The 14,479-nt window shown below is 44.7% G+C and overlaps 1 long non-coding RNA gene across 1 annotated transcript; it reads right to left on the minus strand.

The window, feature by feature from the left end:
* Positions 1-2,728: 2,728 nt before the first annotated feature.
* On the minus strand, positions 2,729-10,626 carry LOC149316667 (uncharacterized). The gene is made up of 3 exons (XR_016280710.1): positions 10,547-10,626; positions 10,108-10,239; positions 2,729-2,883 (listed from the first exon to the last, which is right to left on the minus strand). It is a non-coding gene; the product is annotated as an uncharacterized LOC149316667 (long non-coding RNA).
* Between the last annotated feature and the right edge of the window lie 3,853 nt (positions 10,627-14,479).

The following is a 14,479-nucleotide window of genomic DNA, read 5'->3' on the forward strand; positions in this document are numbered from 1 at the left end:
GATACCAAAATCCATGGATGCTCAAGTCCCATTATATACAGTGAATAATAATAATAATAATAATAATAATAATAATAATAATAGTTATTATTACAGTGGGCCCTTGGTATCTGCTGGGGTTTACTTCCAGGACCCCCATGGGTAACAAAACCCACTGATGCTCAAGTCCCATTAAATTCAGTGAAGTATTACTATTATTATTGTTATTACTCTGGGCTCTTGGTATCCACTGGGATTTGGTTCTAGGACCCCCCCCCCCCCCCCAATGGATACCACAATCTATAGAGGCTCAAAGTCCCATCATATACAGTGAATTATTATTATTATTATTATTATTATTATTATTACTACATTGGGCCCTTGGTATCTGCTGGGGTTTTGTTTTTGAACCCCCTATGGATACCAAAATCCATGGATGCTCAAGTCCCATTATATACAGTGAATCATCAACATCATCATCATCATCTACAGTGGGCCCTTGATTTGCTGGGGTTTGGCTCCAGCCCCCCCATACTAAAATCCATGGACACTCTAGTCATATTATATACAACAAATTAGTAGTAGTAGTAGTAGTTGTAATAGTATTACAGTGGGACCAGGGGAACACACTCCTTCCTTGGAGAATGTGGTGGAGTCTCCTTCCTTGGAGGTCTTTAAAAAGAGGTTGGATGGTCATCTGTCAATGAGGAGGTACAGGCCCTATGATTCCCAACTCCTTTCCGCAACGACTTCCCACCCATCCCACAGCGATCCTCAGAAAACAGGACTCTCCCTGCACTGCAGCTGAATGGGCGCTTTGGCATCTTGAGGCATGGATGACGCAGGGAAGAGGCAGCTGAGAAACCCAACCTCTCTGACCCCCACACTCTATTTATAGCCCCCTCCCTTGTCGCCAGCCTCCATCTTGGCTGTTCAACAGTGCAACACACTTCCTCGGAGTGTCGTGGAGTCTCCCTCCTTGGAGGTCTTCAAACGGAGGCTGGATGGCCATCTGTCAGGGATGCTTTGTTTTGGAGTTCCTGCATGGCAGAATGGGGTTGGACTGGATGGCCCTTGCGGTCTCTTCCAACTCTATGATTCTATGACCCTGGAAAGTCAGACCAGTCAGCCTGTCCTTTGATACCAGGAGAAATATTAGAATAGATTATACAGGAATCTCTTTACAAATATCTTGAGGACAATGAAATGATCACTAGAAGCCAGCATGGGGTTGTCAAGAACAAGTCCTGCCAAACTAAATTTCTATCATGTTTGATTAGGTCACTAGTTTAGTAGAAGAGGGGAATGCTGTGGATTTACAGTGGACCCTTGGTATCCGCTGGGGTTTGGTTCCAGGACCCCCCGTGGATAGTAAAATCCATGGATTCTCAAGACCCATTAAATACAATGGCAGAGTCAACTGTTGCACCACCATAATCCCAGAATTCCATAGCATGGATCCCTGGCAGTTAAAGTGGTGTCAGACTGGATTATTTCTGCAGTGCAGATGCAGCCAAAGAATCATAAAGTCCAGGAAATAAGATTTAAAGTCCATTAGTAACACAAAAAGAAGCCTCATTTGAGATCAAAGTCATCTGTGGATCTCAAAGGAGGTTTCTTTTTGAGATGCTAATGGACTTTAAATTTTATTTCCTGGACTTTAAAACTTTTTATCTCTTAGAACCTGTATGGACAAGGAGGAGGAATGACTTCTGCCTATGTAGATATCCTTCCGTACCATTTTAACTGAGAATAACTATAACAATACCTTGACAAAATGCAGGACCAGCATCACCTTTTTTTCTAAATAAAATGTAAAGTCCATTAGTGACACATAAAGAGAGATCACTTTTCTAGGCCACCAGAGACTGACCATAGAATCATGCTGGAGGACATTCAGATGCCTAAAGAGAACATGTTTTTCCCCCCAGCATCAGGGGCAAATACAGTAATCTGCAAATAATCAAATCCGTGAATGCTTAACGCATAAATGTGGAGGGACAACTGTAATAATATCACTATATCCTGTACTGGTCAGCCTCATCTGCATTTAGTTCTGGGTGCCTCATTTTAAGAAGGATATAGACAAGTTGGAGCAGGTTCACAGAAAGGCAACAAGGATAATAAGAAAACCAAACGTATGACAAGGGAGAGCAGTTCAGCAATGGAACAAATTGCTGGCAATTTGTGGATGTCTTCAGAAAAAGACTGGACACTACTGGGTATGCTCTAATCGGAGTTCCTTCACTGAGCAAGGGTTGGCCTTGATGGCCCTTTCGGCTCTGTGATTCTGTGATGAATACTTAGGCTAAGATACAGACAGAAATGCTGCCACAAGGCACTTCCATTCATGCATGAGCTATTCTCATCTAGTAGTCACTCCTTGAAACCCACAGAACTTCATTCTAGCCAAAAAAGGAACCACTGGACAGATAAGGTTTAATAGGCTCTGTAAAGTAGATCAAATGTAACATCTTCCTTTTTTACATTCTTCAGTAACTTTCACTTCTAGTTCACTAAACATACTAAATCTGGATATGAATCTTCCGTAACAAGACATCATCTATGTTGTTTGATCAAACAAAGAATATGTTGGTATTTCAATGTCAGTATGTTTGATCAATCACAATCTTCCCATGAAGTTGCAATAGTTTTTCTGAATAAAGCAGAGGCAGCCTTTCAAACTGTTTTCATCTTTTGAGTACTCTGTGAAAATAAGAAGGGCCCAAACAATGGATCACTTGCCCACCTTTTGCAGATGAAGTGTCTCTACGGTTCTGCAGGTAATAGAGCAATTGTTCCACTTCTGCAAGTTTGGAGGGGTGAATAAGCTTGCATTCCTCCACCACCTTCTGAGCCAGGGAAGAAATATCTGTGTTTGCATTGAGACTCTTCAACCGAATGCTATAAAATATAATCCAAAAGTTTTCACTTTTACATTATATAGAAGCTACATATTTAGTAAGACACAGGGCTACATGTTGGCCAAAAAACTAAAGTCGTGATAATTAGTTGTAGAGCATTAAACCAGCCAAAAGAAAAGTATTAAATAAGCCCAAAGGACACAGTGTTAAGATTTAAGCATAATCGTTTCTGATGGTCACCAACCAAATACATAAGTTTAACCAGTTTGGCTTCTACTGACTGGCCTTCTCTTATTCAGTGTTTTAAATCATCACCAGCCTTGAAAATATCCACACTACATAGACCTAGCCTGCTCCCTATCTACAAAGGAGCCTGAGCTTAAGACAGCTTTACATTTTCAGGGGAGGGGAGATGTCTGTATTTTTAAAATGGAAAATCAGTTAATCACCTTTTATGACTAACTGATCATTCAGGCTGAAACCTAAAACCTGATGATCCCAGTCTAAGAGTCTATTGCATCTTTTTTGCTGTTACATCCTAATACAACATGCAGACAGCATGAGCTTAAGATAAAGTAATTTCCCTCTTGCCCTGCTAATATTTGTAATGACTTGCCCCCCCCCCCAAAAAAAGGGGGGGAATCATGAAAGCTGATTTTTGTCCTGGTGTGTGTGTGTGTGTGTGTGTGTGTGTGTGTGAGAGAGAGAGAGAGAGAGAGAGAGAGAGAGAGATAATAAAAGTATAGCCACATTATGGATCTGGAATTTATTTACATTCAGGAACTGGCTAAAGAAGAGATTATTTGGAATTGTTTACTCTGGGGATTCACAGTTCAGAGTCAGCTATAAGCTACAGAATTCATCCAAATCTAACAATTTATATCCTAGTATTAGTATTTATCATCAGTTGCACTATTTATACAATATGCGTTATACAGTGGGTCCTCGCCTTATGCGGGGATCCGTTGCGGATCCCTCCGCGTAAGGCGAATTCCACCTATGCTCAAGCCCCATTGGAAACAATGGGGCTCGTGCGCGGCGGCACGGCAGCACGCAGGGTGCAACGGGCGCGTGTGCCCATTCAATTGAAAGCGCGGGTGCGCTGTAACTGAGAATACAAGGAAGCATTGAAGAATTACATAAAAAATGAAAATAAATAAATAAATAATAAAATTGTATTTATATTTCCCGCCTCTCCCAATGGATCGAAGCAGGATTACAACAAGAATACAATGATACAATATTTAAAATACATCTCTAAAGTACAATATCTAAAACTGCAACAGTAAAATCAATAAATGGCAATTCTGACCTGAAGGTGAACCATTCTTTATAGAAGATTTGGGGTGGTAGGCTCACCGGAAGAGATCGGTCTTTAATGCCTTCTTAAAGGCATCTAAGGTAAATATGAGGCAGATCTTTTCCAGAAGGTTGTTCCATAGCTTGAGGGCAGCAGCAGTATATGCTCTTTGGGAAGTAGCTGTTAATCTCACTTTAGGATAGTCAAGCAGGTTCTTCCCAGTTGTTCTGAGAGTGCAAGGCGGATTGCGTAGGGAGAGGCGTCCCCTCAAGTATCTCGGGCCCAAGCCATGTAGGGCTTTAAATGTAATAACCAACACTTGTATTGCACCCGGAAGCTAATTAGCAGCCAGTGTAAAGATTTTAAGACCAGTGTTATATGGTCTGATCTGGAAGTTCCAGTGACCAATCTGGCTGCTGCATTTTGGATTAGTTGAAGCTTCTGAACTTGGTACAAAGGTAGCCCTATGTAGAACGCATTACAGAAATCTAAGTGGGAGATTACCAGTGCATGTACCACTGTTTCAAGGTCCTTTTTGTCCAGGCAGTTGGCATATCAATCAAAGCTGGTACCAAGCACTCCTGGCCATCACATCAACTTGAGATGATAATTAAATACTAAACCATATTATTATTATTAATGTAAGGATGAGTCCAGGAGTACTCCCTAACTGCAGACATTGTCCTTTAGGGGAAGTGTGACCCCGTTCAGGACAGGATGGCAAATCTCCATCCCTGGACTAGGAGTACTTATCACAAGTACCTCTGTTTCTTCTGGATTCAGTTTGAGTTTATTTTCCCTCATCCAGCCCATTACTGACCCTAGGCAAGCATCCAGAGGAGAGGTGCTGTCCTCAGTCACTGTACCAGTCGGAGAAATGTAGAGGTAGATCTGAGTGTCATCAGCATATTGATAACACCGTGCTCCATGTCTTCGGATGATCTTTCCCAGCGGCTTCATGTAAATGTTAAATAGCACAGGGGACAGGAACGCTAGATATCAGCTCTCTTTTGTGAGAGTAACTGTCCCCCAACCTCACCATCTGGAGTCTACCCGAGAGGTAGGAACGGAACCACTGGAGCGGAGCGCAGTGCCTCTGATACCCGACTCTCTAAGGTGCTCCAGAAGGATACCATGTGAATGGTATCGAAGGCCGCTGAGATGTCCAAGAGTACCAACAGGATCACACTTACCCCGTTGATAATCAGACGGAGATCATCGACTAAGGCGACTGTGGCTGTCTCAACTCCCTATCCCACTGTAAAGCCAGTTTGAAATGGGTCTAGATAATCGGCTTCATCCAAGACAGCATGGAGCTGCAAAGCAACTGCCCTCTCGATCACTTTGCCCAAGAATGGTAATAAAGAGACCGGCCTGTAGTTGTTCCTCAAAAGGGGATCCAGGGAGGGTTTCTTTAAAAACGGTTTCACTATAGCTAGTTTTAGTGAAGATGGAAATGTACTCTCCCAGAAGGATGCATTTATTATCAAATGAAGCTATGTTTTTATTGCATCGCCTTCCTGGGCGGTCAGCCAGGATGGGCAAGGATCGAGAGGGCACGTTGTCTTCCTTACAGATCCAAGGAACTTGTCCACATCATCGGTATTTACAAACTCAAACTGATCCAGTTTAATTCGATTTGCGGAGTCTCTGGACATCTCTTTTAAAGATTCTGTTATAATGCCGGTGTCAAGATCAGCCCTTATCTGAGAGATTTTATCAGCAAAGAAGTCATTAAAAGCATCACAGCAAGCTATAGTTGGTTCTACTAAAGGGTTCAGGGTTGGAGACAGATGAGTTAGCTTTTTAACCAACCTGAATCACTCTGCTGGACGTGACTCTGCCGATGCAATCCGTACAGCACAGAACGAGTTCTTTGCTGCATCAATTGCCGCTCCATAAGAATTTAACATATTCTTATGGAGCATCTTGTCAGATAAGCGTTGATGTTTCCACCAGCGGCGCTCTAGTTGTTGCACAGCTTTAACTATTAGCCTACTATCTTCATTAATCTTCACAGTCATTTTTGCTGTGGACAAATCAGAACATACTTTTTAAAATCTGGATTCCTGCGCCAGCACTGAAGTCTAAACTGAGGCTGTCGTACATTGGCCATAAGAGAAGAGATGATTCACTAGAAAAACTAACATTTTTCCCCACAAGTTTTAACAGTGTTCAGTACAGTCATTCTGGCCACATGACTACCAGAGTAGTCCTTAGGCAATGCTGGCTGTTCAGCTTAGTAACACAGATGAGCACTGTCTCCTGCAGTTGGTTATGACCAGACATTCATGTCAAAGGTCTGTGTCAGAGTGTGGACCAGAATCCTGGACAATCAATCAGTCAGCTTGTTTATTGAAACAACAGAACTTTATTGAAGGTTCCAAGATCAGCCATGTCGCATCACCCAGCTTCTAAGCTGAGACTGACCCCTCCCAGCAAAAGCAATGCATAAGTCCCCCTAAGCCAAAGCACTCCACCCCCAGCAAAAGCCCACGTAGCAGGACCCCTCCTTCCCAGCACTAGTTCTCATCCTCCATCCCTATCCCCTGAGAAACGAAACTGCATTCCAAGTCTCTGCAGGCCAGTCTCTCAAGGACACTAGATAACTCACACCTGGTCCAGCCTAGCAGTACATATCACCATCTCTACAAGCTATGCTAAGCGCAACCCATCCCCCCAGCATCCACAGTAGAATACATCTGGTAGAATACTACAGGATTCTAACAGTCTGCCCCCCTAGAAAAGGAATCCCCTCCCCCACAGAAAAGACATGCATTACCCCAAAGAAGAAACAGAAGGTTTGTCAGGGTACAGAGAATGAAAACGGGCCACCAAATCAGGCGCGTTTACATGTACCACTGACACCCACTCATCATGATCCGAAGGAAAGTGTTTCCAACGGATCAGGTACTGAAGCTTGCCCCTATGAACCCTCGAGTCCAAAATTTTTGAAACTTCAAAATGCTGTTGTCCATCAATCATCATTGGAAGTGGCGGGGAGTCGGCTCTCCTCCACTGCCCCGTGCTCCGGTCCGGCTTCAGCAACCTGAAATGGAAAACGGAGTGTAGACGTCTATAGGATTTGGGGAGGCACAGTTCAGCAGTCACATCATTGACAAGCCTCTTGATAGGAAAAGGGCCAACAAATTTAGGTCCCAGTTTCTTGGACGGATGTCTAGTCATTAAATTTTTTGTAGACAGATAAACCATGTCCCCAGGTTTAATATCCCAACCAGCAGACCTTTTCTTGTCTGCAAACTTTTTGTACTGTCCCTTGGCCTCCTCCAGAGCCTTAGGGGTTGTTCTCACTAGGTGAAACCCCGCGTTCTGAATCGAATCCAAGGAGTGGCGTTCCTATTAGGATCCGATTTAAACCTAGAACGGTTCTAGAGCAACCCGCAATCGTCTCCACTACAAATCGAATTGTAGAGCGGAATAAAATTTTGATTCGAGTTTTCCTCATTTAACACGTGTTAAAAAAACAATAGGGTCTGACCTACGTTTTTCCATTGATTCGATTTAGGAACCGGAGCATTTAAATAGGAACGACAGCCTTTGAAATTGCGTTAGATGAATGGGAGGAGCGGAGTGCGATGGGGCTGTCCTTGGGGGAGTTGCCCTTTCTGTCCCCATCCGTCGTGGCTGTCGCCATTTTTGCTTCCCTCACCCATTTGTCCGCTGTGGTCTTTCAATAAGAGATAAGGATTATTTTTATTTTTTATTTTAATGGTTTACAGGCGCTTAATCTCTTCAGCGCTTTAAGCGCCTGAAGTCCCGGCTGCTCAAGCGCCTGCGTCTGCCAAAGGAGTACAAGGCTTCCCCCGGTGGATTGCAACCTCCCCTTTGTGTGGGGAGAGCCCATTTCTAACGGAGGAGAGGCAGGAAGGGAAGGCTCCTCTCAAAGAGGCATTCCCTGCCCGCTTGGGCACTGATCTCGCCCAGGCAGGGAAGGGAAAGCTCCTTGCGAGGAGGCATCTGATCTCGCCCAGACAGGGAAGGGAAGGCTCCTCGCGAGGAGGCATCTGATCTCACCCAGACAGGGAAGGGAAGGCTCCTCGCGAGGAGGCATCTGATCTCGCCCAGACAGGGAAGGGAAGGCTCCTCGCGAGGAGGCATCTGATCTTGCCCAGGCAGGGAAGGGAAGGCTCCTCGCGAGGAGGCATCTGATCTCGCCCAGACAGGGAAGGGAAGGCTCCTCGCGAAGAGGCATCTGATCTCGCCCAGACAGGGAAGGGAAAGCTCCTTGCGAGGAGGCATCTGATCTCGCCCAGGCAGGGAAGGGCTCTGATCAATGGGGGGGGGGGGGGGGGATAGAGCCTTTCTCCCTCCCTTTCTCAAATGGAATCTGCCTTCTCCTCCAACCCTGGAAAGAGAATCTTTGGGAAGAGTGCTCCCTCCCTGCTTTTCCAGCAGCCTCCTTCATTGATCTCTGGGCTCTCTGAAGGGATTCTCCCTGGCTGTCTTGGGAGACAGGATGCTGCCCTCCAAAACCTATCCCATAGTTCCTCTAAAAAGAGCTTCGCTTTTTGCCAGAAGCCTCCTTCATTGATCTCTGTGCTCTCTGAAGGGATTCTCCCTGGCTGTCAATGAAATGGAAACGATGCCAAAAGATAAATCGCTTCCAAATATTCCGGATTAACGTTACGTCATTCTGACGTACTATTGATTGACAGCTCCAAATAAGGTATGGAGGAGAAGAATCGCTTTATTTAAACACCGATTTCATGCCAAGTAGGAACGCTTGCAGGTAAAAACTTCGATTTAAACAACCAGATGGGAACGATGAACAAAGCGATTCGGATAGCGGGATAAGAACAGTGTTATTTTGAATTGATTTTATTAAAAACGTTGTATTTTAAATCGTTTCAAATCTTAAGTAGGAACAACCCGTTAGTGATCTTAGGCCAAGCACCTTTAATCTTGTCAGCCCACTGGGTCACAGAAACAGGGTCAGAGGAGTCCACAGGCAGGGCTGGAAGAGTTTTAGGCTCAAAACCATAGTTAATCTGGAAAGGGGACTGTCCGGTACTGCGATGAACGGCACTATTAAAAGCCACCTCAGCATGTGGAAGCAAGTCATACCAGTCGTCCTGAAGGTAGTTGGTATAACATCGGAGGTACCTTTCCAAGGCCATGTTAGTCTTTTCACATTGACCATCCGTTTCAGGATGATAAGCCGTGCTTTGTGCCAGCTGCACCCCCAATTTTTTCTGCAAAACTCACCAGGAGACAGGAGAAAAGAAAGACCTTCTGGCTGACCCCACATGCTAACCCCAAAAGGCCAGTTGCTACAACAGTCCAAGAGACAAATCCTGCAGAAAAATGTAAATAATTTATTTGCATTTTATGATTATGGCATTTCTTTCTCAGTGCTTACAGACGATCTATTTAATGATCTGCTCTAGAATCTTTCCTGGTACGATATCAAGCTAACTGTGCAGTAATTGTCTAGGTCCTCTTCCCCCCCCCCCCCTTTTTGAAAAATGGGGACAACATTTGCCCTTCTTCAGTCTGCTGAGACTTCTCCTGTTCTACAGGACTTTTCAAATATTATTGACAGTGGTTCTGAGATTACTTCTGCCAGTTGTTTTAATACCCTTGGCTGTAGTGCATCTGGCCCTGGAATCCTGGAAAGGAGACTGAGGGTTTCAAGGAGTACTAAAGTTAAAGAGTAGGCTAATTAAGATTTTTTTTCACTCAGTGAAAAAAAACATTTTCAGATATTTGTACAGGACTTAGTGATATGCAATGTATTTATTTAACTTTGTGTAATAACACATTAAATATTGCTAAATCATATCCTAATTGATTTAAGGCATCCAAAATTTCTTGTTATTCCCAACCCCATTCCTCCATAAAGTTTGAAAATATAAAGCTATCAAAAAAAAAAAAAAATCTTTCACAGATCCATTTGGTCACCCAAACATTTTTGAAGGTACTATTGGACTGCCATAAGCTTACATTTTTTGGCATTCTTTGCGTTCTCCCAACATAGGATCTCCCATCTCCCCAAGAATAGTAGCTTCAACTTCATAGTGAACAATGAGTGCCTTTTCTGATGGATGTACATCAATATTTCCTCCTTTTACCTTTCTGTTAAGCAAAAAACAAAAACAAAATAAGCGTCAGGTGATACAATAAGTCTCTTTGCTGTATTAAGCACATTAGAGACTCAGAGAGAATAAACACCTTTTAGTTTTTACCCATTCTTTATGGCCTTAACAGTTTATTTTATTTTAAGAGAAATGTCAGATACAGTGTTTTGTAATTTATTAGCAACTGTTATTACACAGCTGATGTGTAATAACATAGTCTTGCTCTTTGTTATTATTTGAAAGCGAAACACACAAGTCTTAATAACATAATTTCCCATTAAAAAAACCCACCATGCCTGACTCACCAAGATAAATCATGACTGATCCTTCTACAAAAAGCAATTGCAGTGTCAATGACATCATGTTCAGTAGCACCTTCTGATAAACAGTATAGGCACATATAAGAGACATAATTCTATCCATACTTTTTTCAGATGAACAGCAACATTTATTACTTTCTCAGAATTTAAATGGGAGATATACTTTGAATCTTGTTGTTTATCCACACATAGATTCATAGAGTTTGGAAGAGACCTCAGGGGCCATCTAGTCCAACCCCCTGCCATATCCCATGAATAACATATGATTAACCTGCAATTGTGCAAATGGTTTTCGCACGTCATTGAGACAAAATGTGATTAAAGTGCCATCCCCTCATGAACAGCCAAGCAAGAAACAACAGTAACTCATTTGGGGAATTTCCCCATGAATAACTTTATGATGTTTCTTGCCTGGTTATTCCCTGATTCTTCATGGTTTAATGCCACTGGTGTCAATGTCATTTTAAGCACGTTTTAATGCAGACTCTGAACGATCATCCATTAAGAAGTCAAGCCCTCCCTCCAGTCCATCTCCCCTGATCCAGGCCTCGGAGGTGGCCCTCATCCCCTTCCCCTCCGCCTCCCCCTTCTCCTTTTGTGTCCTGTCTTTTTAGACTGTAAGCCTGAGGGCAGGGAACCGTCCAGTTAAAAAGACTGTATGTACAGCGCTTTCTAAATAAAGGTTAATAATACTACTACTAATAATAAAGCTGGTGGACAGATGAAGAGATGGCAAAATATGTTTATCACCCAGGCCATATGTGCCCCATAAACTAGGTGCCATGTCCCGCTTGCATCCTGAGCACTTCCCTCTGATGATAAGGCCGTTCATGGGAAGCCAAGGCTGGGCTGCCACTGGGGCTGCCTCCTCCAGGCCTGGTTACGAAGCCCAGGGTCAGGTAAGACAAGCCCCAGCCCTGGCCTGGAGGGCTCTTCAGGGGGACCTGCAGCCTTCCTGGGGCCTCTGTGGGAAAGCTTTGAGGGTTTACAAGGACGCTTTGTCTTTCTTGGAGAGCGAAGCCTCAGCTACAAAGCCCCAGTCTGCTGCTGGTCCTTCAGGGTTCCTCTGTTGGGTTTCCCAGGTCTCCCTTCGCCTGCCGGACACTGGCTCCACTCAGCCACTTTGGGAAGCCAGGCCCGGGAGCTCCCTGCCTGCCTGCCTCCCGAGCCAGAGGCTTCGACCCTCGCTTACCCCACTCAAGGCCCGGCTCCTCCATCACCAACGCCATGTCTCGCCTTCTCCGTATAAACACACGTGTAATAATAATAATAATTATTATTATTATTATTATTATTATTATTATTATTATTATTTGTATACCGCCCTGTGGCGAACCAATCCAGGCGGTTGACAACAGTAAATATAACAAGAGTAAAATATAAAATTAAAAACATTATAATCCCTCCCCTCCTTAAGAAAGTATTAAAAATATGACAGATTAAAAACACGATATCCAAACATAAAACATAATTAAAACAAATTAAAACTCTGGTGTCCCTCTGGAGATCCTCAACCATCACTAAAGATGGGGCCATGAGAGGAAAGAGGGGATCAGGGAGCCCAGGCCGGGATGGTTAATCTGGAAAGGCCTGCCGGAAGAGATCCGTCTTGACCGCTTTTTAAAAGCTGTCTAATGATGTCAACTGGCGGATCTCATCCGGCAGGTCCTTCCAGAGTTTGGGGGCGAAAGCAGAGAACGCCCTCTGGGAGGTCGCCGCAAGCCTAGATTTTAGAGGCTGCAGTAAGTTCCTCCCAGAGGAGCGGAGAGCGCGGGGAGGATTGTATGAGAGGAGGCGGTCCCTGAGATAGCTTGGACCCAAGCCATTTAGGGCTTTAAAGGTAATAACCAACACCTTGTACTGGGCCCAGAAGCTAATAGGCAGCCAGTGGAGGGACCTCAGAACCGGAGTAATGTGGTCCCTCCTAGCTGTACCAGAAACAAACCTGGCTGCCATATTTTGTAACAGCTGATGCTTCCGAACCAAGCATAAGGGTAGCCCCAAGTAGAGTGCATTACAGAAGTCAAGGCGTGAGGTTACCAGCGCGTGCACAACAGTTTCGAGATCCCTTACTTCCAGAAAAGTGCGCAGCTGGCGTATCAGCCGAAGCTGATAACAGGCACTCCTGACCGTCGCATTTACCTGATTTGTCATCAGGAGCGACGAGTCAAGGAGCACCCCCAGACTGCGAACACAGTCACTGGGGGAGAGTGTGACCCCGTCCAGGACTGGAGGTTGTAACTCAATTCTTGGTTTCGTGGCCGCTACCGTGAGCACCTCTGTCTTGTCTGGATTCAGTTTCAATCTGTTTTTCCTCATCCAGCCCATTACCACTTGAAGACATTCATTGAGAGAAGAGGTGCCATTGGAATTCAAGGCCGATGAACGAGACACGGTGAAATAGATCTGGGTGTCATCAGCGTACTGATAGCACCCAGCTCCATAACTCCGTATTATCTCACCCAGCGGCTTCATATAGATGTTAAATAACATCGGGGACAAAATAGCCCCCTGAGGAACCCCACAAGTGAGGCTCCTCTTACTGGAGCTACAGTCCCCGAGCAGCACCCTCTGAGACCTGCCTGAGAGGAAGGATCGGAACCACTGCAAAGCAGTGCCCCCGATACCTAACCCCCTCAGGCGGTCCAAGAGGATGCCGTGATCTATCGTATCGAAGGCCGCTGAGAGGTCTAAGAGCACCAACAGGGTCACACTCCCCCTGTCTTGCCAAGAAAAGTGTGAAAGGTTCACTTTTGGGTCGAAAGTCCTTCAAATCAGGACTACCTTGAAAACACATGGCAACAACAATGAGGGGTATAACCAAAAATGGCTTTGGGAAACCTGGTTTCAGTTTATCCAACATGTAAACAGTGGAGCTTTACAGAGTGCCCCAAAAGGGCGCTTTGCTGGCGCCCGTGTTTGCTGCACCAGGGAACCGCAGGGACAAACTGTGTGGTTCCACGGTGCAGCAAAAAGAACCTGCAAAAAGCGGGGTTTTTTGCAGCACAGTTATGACACCACAAGGCGCCAGTGGCGCACTTGCGGCATCATAACCGCACCGCGGCGTGCGGACGCAAACGTCCGCCACGTCAAAATGGTGGCGCCCATGTGTATAGGGCACCGCCATTTTGACGTACCCAGTACGTACTAGGGGTGATGCCTGATTGGACGCTGCATCCTCGGCCAACCCCTAGTACATACTGGGGGCGTGGCAAAGGCCCGTGTAGAACGGGCCTGTGTAATTTCAGATCTTCTCGTACCTAGTATGCAAAATCCTTTTGGTCAGGAATCCTATCCTAGAATGGAACAGAAAAAGGAACATAGTTGTTTATGAACTGTTACATGCCTCTTTTATTTTACTGTTTGACATTTGTTTTTGTAGTCGTGAAATACATTGCTAAAATGTTTGTTACTGAGCATAAATCCAAAAGAATGCTCAGAGCTGGCATGGTGGAGCAGTTTGAGTGTTGGACTACGACTCTGGAGACCAGGATTCGATTCTCTGCTGGGCCACGAAATCCACTGGGTGACCACAGGCAAGTCACATTCTCTCAGCTTCGGAGGAAGGCAGTAGCAAACAATCTTTGAACAAATCTTGCCAGGAAAAACCCATGATGGGGTTGCCTTAGGGTCGCCATAAGTCAGAAATAACTTGAAGACACAAAGCAACGAGAAACCAAAAGAAAAGGTTTAAGAAGCAGTCCTAAGGAACAGAAAGTGAACAGGTGGGGGTCTCTGGTCTGAGAAGCGCCATCTCATACAAAGCCTCTCTGCAGTGTTGCCAACAAGCCTCTAAGATATTCCCAGCATGTTTTACCAAAATCCCCAGAATCCCCCAATGTTACCCGGAATTAAATCCCTGGAAAGTCCCTATAATGTTAATATGGCGGATCTTTTGCAAATAAACATAAACATACT

The sequence above is a fragment of the Sceloporus occidentalis genome, unplaced genomic scaffold (assembly GCF_023333645.1).
Source record: "Sceloporus occidentalis isolate IW3139 unplaced genomic scaffold, rSceOcc1.0.p SCAF_3, whole genome shotgun sequence".
In the NCBI taxonomy this organism is placed as follows: domain Eukaryota; kingdom Metazoa; phylum Chordata; class Lepidosauria; order Squamata; family Phrynosomatidae; genus Sceloporus; species Sceloporus occidentalis.